Source organism: Hipposideros armiger, unplaced genomic scaffold (assembly GCF_001890085.2).
Source record: "Hipposideros armiger isolate ML-2016 unplaced genomic scaffold, ASM189008v1 scaffold_2, whole genome shotgun sequence".
In the NCBI taxonomy this organism is placed as follows: domain Eukaryota; kingdom Metazoa; phylum Chordata; class Mammalia; order Chiroptera; family Hipposideridae; genus Hipposideros; species Hipposideros armiger.
The window spans coordinates 5,422,182-5,428,874 of NW_017731352.1; the positions used below are offsets into that span (position 1 = coordinate 5,422,182).

General features: G+C 38.9%; 1 protein-coding gene across 1 annotated transcript in view; it reads right to left on the reverse strand.

The window, feature by feature from the left end:
- PELI1 (pellino E3 ubiquitin protein ligase 1) overlaps nucleotides 1–6,316 on the reverse strand; it is a 53,103-nt gene extending 46,787 nt beyond the window's left edge. Inside the window, exon 1 of the mRNA XM_019635367.1 lies at nucleotides 5,945–6,316. The gene's annotated coding sequence lies outside the window, so the exon portion shown is untranslated. The remainder of the gene's footprint in view (nucleotides 1–5,944) is intronic.
- Nucleotides 6,317–6,693: the final 377 nt, after the last annotated feature.

Consider the following 6,693-nt stretch of genomic DNA (forward strand, 5'->3'; position numbering starts at 1 on the left):
ACGTTTTTGGCCCAAGCTTTCAGAGAAAAAAATCTTTCACTTTAATTTTTTAATTCAAATTTTTGTTTGTTTACATTTAAGTAATTTTGTATTATAAAGGGATTTTAGCATTTATTTTTTAACATATTACGGTACAAGCAAGTTTATGTAACAAATAATTACAAAACACAAGAATAAATACAAGGTACAAGCAATTTTATGTACCGGTAACAAATTTACCATATTTACAGATCATAGAAGGCCAAGAACTCTTCGTCACTGCAAGTTTGTCTAAGTTCAACAAAACTGATTATTGTATTCCAGAGTATTATTTTGCATATGGATATCATTATTGATTTCTAGAGTTACACTTCCAACTCATAAGCATAAATAAAAGAATTAAAAACATTTATATAGATACAGAATTAGTACTACCCATGTATAATGTGCATCCTTATTTTTCCCCTCACAAATTTAGGCAAAAAAGTGTGCATCATACATGGCAAAATACAGTATTTCCATGTATGGCTATTAAACTGGCTTAGAAGGCAATTTAAAAAGTTCCAAAAATATTTTGAGTAATGCTAGTATTGTTAAAATATGTAGCTTCCAGGGTGACTAAAGTACTCTTATTTTAGATATGTATATAAAATAAATACCCTTACTTTAAAGCAAGGATGGACAACCAGGCCCTACACAACCTGGTCTCCTCTACCCTCCCTTTAGCTTTCTGACAAAATCTCCTGCTATACTCTCTCACTCTAACCCAGTCACACTGGACTTGTAGTTTCTTGCATTCTACTCAAGCTCCTGTCTCAGGGCCATTGTACTTGCTGTTCCCTCTGCCTTGACTGTCTTGCTAAGATTACCTGCAAGACTTACTCCCCTTACCTCCTTCAGGTCTTGACCCAAATATCTACCACTTTCTTAATGAGGTCATTTCTGCATCCTCCTTCCATCCCATACTCATATCACACATATTATTGCTTCCCCTTTTCTATTTTCATGTGTGTCTATGTGTAAAACTGTTCATTATTGAAATTTTCAAACACACAAAAGTACAGAGAATATAAGAAATCTTATGTAGCCATCATCTACCTACCTTCAACAGTTTTCAATATAACCAATCTTGTTTCATCTATTCTCCTTTCCACTCCAAATTATTTTAAATCGAAAATCCTGATATCATAATTTAATTCATAAATACATTATAACTCTAAAAAGTCAGGACTGTTTAAAAACAATTATCGCACCTAAAAAAATTAACTCCTTTATATCAAATATCAAGTCAATGTCAAAATTTCTCCCAAGTTTTCATAAATGTCTTTCTACAGTTAGTTTTGCTCAAAGCAGGGTCTAACTAAGGCCCATATTCCATTTGGTGGGTATGCCTCTTAAGTTTCTTTTAATCTTATAGTTCCCTCTCCCTCTCTTATTTCTAGCTATTTATTTCTTGAAGAAGCCAGGTCATTTGTCCTTAAAACATGAAACATTTTACTTATTTATTGATTATGTCTTGTTATTAGAATGTAAACACCATAAAGCGGGAATTTTAGTCTGTGTGGTATCTGCATCTAGACCAGTGCCTGACACGTAAAAAGAATCCAATAAATACTTACTGAATGAATATTTGGCATTCATGCCAAAAGTCCACTGCCCACCCAACAGCAGAAACTGCTAGTCACAGCACTCTTTCTTGCTGAGTCTGACCTAGGACTTCCAGTTTTCTGAACATAACATTCCAGGCAGCCACAGCGAAGCAGTCAAGATTTGGTACCCAAAGTGAAATTTGTTATCCCTGTGTTAGCCCCCTTCAAAATAAGTGCACTTCTATCTCCAAAACAGATTCAATACACCTTGTATGTTGAAACTGAGCTGAAGTTTAGCATAATAAATTACTGACTGTCGTTCTTGTCAAGTATGTTTAAACATTTCTTAGCTTATTTTACAATTTAGAGGAAAAAGCAAATTGCAGCCAAAATAATATAGAAAAAGAAGAAGAAGATGGTGGGAAACTGGGGATACTACATATTTTTAGAATTGCAGCATCCCAAGAGCTTCATTATAAAATAAAAATCAGCAATAATTTTTTTGAAAAGTAAATCATCTGTATATTGAATTAAAAACTTTAAACAAACAAACAAAAAAAACTTCAATAGTCAAGATTAACTGGGGGAGGACAAATGTCAGGATCTTCCCATTTATAGGCCCAGCAACATAATCTATTTTTCTGTAAATGGTATTTTGAGGTGTATAAAAAGTATTACAGGGGGGATACAAGGACTACTATGTAGAACCATATTTCTCTGACACAGAGTTTATTGTGGCAAAAAAAGTAAAAACTAAACAAAAAATCTTATACTATATTCTGAAAAAATAATCAGGTTTTCTTAGACTCATTTACAATTCATTTCTCTACCTGATGAAGCTCTTTTCCTCCAAGTTTATTTCTGAAGGAAGCTATGTTAATTCAAAGGCTCCAATCAGATGTTCATGTTTCTATTAGTACTTATTTCTATTTAAAAAGAAAAAATAATCAGATATTCCCTGACATTCACTCAAAAAATCTTGTGCTTTCTATTACTTGCAAATTCATTCAGCAATTAACAAAAATTATGTAGGACCTATTATGTGTAATATGTTAGGCAATTACTTTTAACCTTTGGAAGGGAAAATGATTAGAAGTGGTCTTTCAAGATAACAGAAAAAAGGCTAGTGGTAAAACTTGAAATTATATCTAGTTCTTTCAGTGACCAATATTTCTTGTTTTGAGGTTCCCACACATTAGTCTGAGGAAAATTTTCTCTGGCAGAGGTCAAAATTAAACAAAGAAAAACAACACTAAGCTGCCACTACCAGATGTGCAAAAAAAAAACCCCTCCAACAACCCAAATCCCTAGAAAGACTGATTTCTATTTACTTTTCCTGTGTAATCTATTTAGAGGGAATCTGAAAAAGATGGTTAGAAATCTATAAACAGAAAGTGCTAAGTGGAATTCACTGTTTATAGATGTTAGCTAGAATTTTGTCCTTTATATAATGTTGCCAGAACTCTTTAATACTGTACGCTTTAAAAACATCTTCATTGGGCTTCCTTCATTCTGTTGATTTTCTTTCTTCTTTCCACTGGCTCTTGAATTTGTTTTATTCCCCTCAATTACAAGACATAAATGTAACTTTTGGAATAACACAATTTTCCCAAAGGAACTCCTAGAACCATCTCAGTGCCACCATATACTTGTTATTATGAAGTTTTAACATATGTAGTTAAAATGTAATAAAATAATCCATAAGCCTTTCTGATTTCATAAATACTAAGATAGGTCCACATTGATGTGCCATGTAAGATGTATGTATGTGAGAATGTTAGAAAGATAAATGGTTTTCAGTTCTAAGTCTTTTAACTTAAAATCTTTCTCAGCTATAGAAGCTGCTGTCTGAAAACAGTTGTTCACAGAATAGGACTCCTGTAATCTTTATCATATGACCTACTGGACAACCACAACAAGGTATATCCTGAAATGACAGAACTCAATGTACAAGTGACATTTTGACAGCCTGAAAGGAAGCTGAAACAAAGTCAAATGGAAACTTACATAGGCTTTCCCCTGAATCTTGCCTCTGTACCATTCAGCAGTACTAGAGACCCAGCTCCTTGCCCTGTACGTTTCAGTCATTTCTTTTAAGGGGTCCCAAAGAAATCAGGGAATTTGCAATACCAGTTTTACAGGTCAACACTAACTTCTGCCTTTGGACTCCAGTGATTAAGCAAAGATATTGTTAGTAGCTTCCTTAAAGTAAAATGCCTCTGGTAAATTTGGTTTGTAAATGCTACAGAAAAATTTCAACATAACCAACTGTAAGATAACTTATATGGCAATTTTAATAAGAGCACAGATTCCACATCCCTCTCCCCCAAAATCTACCAGTAAGATACAATTTCCAGCTCACTTTTATTCGTCAATAAATACTACTATTATTATATTACAGCACTTCTATAACATTAATAAAAACCTAGATGAGTTTTCTCTTTAAAAGTCACAAATTTATTAGATGAGGCATTATAACCACTTCACTACATGCAACTTTCCATACATTTAACTTTAGTTTTATTTTCCAATTGTTTAAACTCAAGATATTTTATTAACATACTACAGAAAAGAAAAGGAATGTTTAGAGGACTGCGTGTGGGTAGGGGGTGGAAATATCAAAATAACAGATGTCTCACTTTCCTTTTCTGATGTAACCATCAGAATCTAAAATCTGGGGGCAACTATGTAATACAAAATTAAATTCAAAAGAATTTAGGATAAATGAAAGTATACACTGTTACTACAGTTCTGATCATTATTTATCTCAGGAAATAACTAGTAGGAATGATGCTTGATCCAAATTTTGGTACCTTCCAGTTTGGTTCAGCTACCAAAATAAACAAACTTGTCCTCAGAGTTAAGTATTTTCCTTCAGAAGAGGCTGTTGGTATAAATTATAAAACATAAGGAATTCATATGCTGTATTTGTACAATAAGGACAATGTTTTGAGAGCTGTAAATCTGATCACACTGAGAAAACATTTTCTGTTATAAAGAAAATATCATAAGCTGAAACAGAACTGTAGAAACTGAACATTCTTTGCAATTCAAAGATTTTAATTCATACTATGCAAACTAAATAAAAAATCCTTAGGTTTTTCCTCAATCATAAAAGTGATACATATTCAATGTAGAAAAAGACAAAGCCAGTTCTGAAACAAAAGATCAGCTATGAAAACAAAATAACATTTTGCAGAGTAAATACACAGCTTTTGAATCAAAACAAATAAGTGACCTTTTCACACAGTTAAAACTTCAGTCCTTAGCACAACCAAGCACCTATGGATAAATGCTCACTTAATAATTTGTTAGTATACTGTTGGATGATTACACGATGGTAAGGTTGTTGATGCTGTTAAAACCAAGACACATTTCCTTGTGTGTCGTGATTAAAATCTGTTAAACCTACATTTAAAAATCTCTGCCCTCCCACTTCCCGATCATTACTCTTCTGCCTTATAAGAGACCTGCACATACAAAAATAAAAGTAGATGGTGAGGTGTTTATGATTACAGTATTTTCCCCTCTCGGGGCCTTTTTAAAGTCCTTTGAGGTTCTAAGATTCAAACCCTATGTAAAAAGAGTGATTGTTTGAACTACCTAACAATTACCCAGACTTCTTTTAGACTTAAGTTAACCTATAAGTAAAATGAGTATCTTTAACTTTTCCACGGGGCATTGGAGAACCAGTTCCTACTCATAAATGCTTTCAGGTCCTCAGATACCAGGCGCGGTTGGAAGATCAAGCGTATCCATCAATTAGAGAGCTCTTCCGGGCCTCAGTTTACCCACTTACGGAAACGGGTGTATTAACTTGTTTCGTAGGGGGTCCGGAGGTGTAACTAATTAGTGTTTTTAAATGCTCCAAGATCCAGAGATGAAAGGAAATGCGAGAGACACTCAGAGATGATGACAATAATCATAACAATAAAAAGAATGACTAACTTCGAAGTCTGCGTTATGTAAGGAAGGAGAAAGAAGTTATCAGATTCGCACAAACAAAAGAAAAGCCCACCGCCCCCTTTGTTTCTTTCATTTCTCTCTTCCTCCCCGCCTCCGCGGAGCTCCCGATCCGCAGCAGGCGGCCGACGCGGGGTGCTGGGCTCGGACTTGGCCGCCGCGCGCCCCGCTCCCAGACGAGGGGGAGGGCGCGCCGGGCCGGCTCCTGACAAAGGCGCTTCCTCCAGCGAGGGCGCGGGATGCAGGCGCCGCAAACTCGGCTCCCGGCCGCCTCCGGCGCGGGGGCGCGCAGGCGAGCCGAAGGAGCCCGCCCGCCGCCCCGGGAAGCAGCCGAGGAAGTTGCGCGCCTGCCTAACCCGCACCCCTCGCCGACCCCGCCGCGACCCCGCCCGCGGGGCGCCGCGGACACTCACCGGACAATTGCTGGTGGCCAGAATCCCAGCACGACTCCGGGATCCGGGGCGAGGGGATGAAGTGTGCGTGTGTGGAGACAGCGAGCAGACAGCGCGGCGTTTCGTCTTCCTCGCCAGCCGGCCAAGCCCGGCAAGGGGAAGTTGGCCGCGGAGCCGAGCGCTGAGGAGCTGCGGGCGGAGGGAGAGGCGTGGGGCCCGCTTTGTGGTGCGCTCCCGGAGGGCTCGACGCAAATCCGAGCGCGCGGCAAGGCTGGTGTTGCTGGTGGAGGCGGCGGCGGCGGCGCCCCCCGACGGTTCCTCCGCCTCACACCGCCTCTGGGTCACTGACACACACTCGGAGGGAGAGGAGGGGACTAGCAAGAGGGCGGGGCCCGGGGAGGAGACAGGGCAGAGCCACAGCGGGAGGCGGGGCCACGGCGCCAAATGGTCTCTTGGGAGTTGTAGTTCTCTCACTGAAGAAAAAAAGGAATGCATTGTTGAGGATGCGTCCCGCTCGCTTTGCACTGCGCATGCTCGGGGGAGAGGCTCGGCGCCCACAGTTACTATGGTCACTGACACACTAAGGAAGAGAACGTGTTTAATGCTGCTGCTGGCTGAACAAGGCCCTTCTTGTATTATGGTGCTTGTATTAAGGATCCCGCCTTTAGCTAGTCTTTCCTACTTTGCTCTACCCCCAACTTCTAGCCTTACCATTCACAAGTGCCTAGTGAAATCTGACTTCCTCCTGATATTTCAGTCTTCCTTGCTGT